The following is a 1,319-nucleotide window of genomic DNA, read 5'->3' as shown; positions in this document are numbered from 1 at the left end:
TTATTAATAAAAATTGAAAGAGGCTAAAAAGAAATCAGAAATTTGACTGACAAGGGGTTTCATGACAAGGCCTGTCACCCATTTCATGCCAAATAAAGTAGACTCTGTATCTGAAGTTGACTCGAGGTGTTGGATTTGCATTTGTACTTTTCAATTTAATTTTGAATATGAAGTCCAAAAAGAGGTCAGTACAAGGAAAGGAGGCTATCATTATCCCGAATAAAACAAAATAACCAGAGAGGGAGAGCAAAATCTTTATTAGTGGCCAAATCAAAAATCTTGTCTTCAAGAAAGAACGCAGTAAAAGGCCTGAAACATCACGGAAGTTAAGAAACAACTTCACAACATCTGGCCAAGCCAAGAAAAGAACACTCTCGGATATTATTGACAAGGTTTACAATGAAGAGATGCCTTCAAGAATGGAAATATAGAGAGTTTATAACAAGGTGCAAACCATTGCTTCCACTCAAGAACAGGAAGGCCAGAAAGATTTGTCATTAAACCTCTAAAAGAGTCTGCACAGTCCTGGAAAAATGCTGTAGACAAATAAAACCGCGGTTATCTTGTAGCAGAATGATGGGAGAGCAAGGAGCAAACCTGATTATGATCCACAGCATACCACCACATTATCTCTCAAACACAGTGTAGATACCGTTATGGCATGTGTATGCATGGCTATCAGTGGAAGCTGGTCACTGGTGTTTACTGATGATGTGACTACTGAAGCAGTGCAGGTGTATCCTCTCTGCTGAGATTCAACCAAACCATGCAAACCTGATTAGGAAGGCACTTCATGGTGCATGACCCAAAACAAACCCGAGTCTCTTGAGAAATGGGATACTGTTCAGCACCCAAGTCAGTGACCTGATCTCAACAAAATAGAACAACTTTTCAGTTATTACATACAAAACTGGTGGCAGGGAGACCCACAAAAAAGCAGCAACTGAAGGTCACTGCAGTAAAGGCCTGGCAGAGCATCTCAAGGGAGGAAACGTCAAACAGTCCCAGACTGCAAAAGATTTTCATAAATAATTAAAAATAATCCTTGTATTTAAAGTTCTATTAGTCAATTACTTTTGAGCAACGTCTCTAGCAGGAGAGTTTATCTTCACTTAAAATGAACACAAATCACTGAATTTTCAAGCCGTTTGTTACAAAAGATGTAAAAACAGAAAGAAAAGAAGAAAGGAGAAAAAAAAATGTAAAAACACTTCAAGTGAGAACAAGAGAAACACCAAGTCTCTGAGTTACTCAAGTGTGAGCTGGTTTACTTAACCATGGCATTGGGCTCCCAGGTTTCTCAGTATACAAGTGCACGC

This window comes from Astatotilapia calliptera, chromosome 19 (genome assembly GCF_900246225.1).
Source record: "Astatotilapia calliptera chromosome 19, fAstCal1.2, whole genome shotgun sequence".
NCBI lineage: Eukaryota > Metazoa > Chordata > Actinopteri > Cichliformes > Cichlidae > Astatotilapia > Astatotilapia calliptera.
This window is presented reverse-complemented; position numbering follows the sequence as displayed.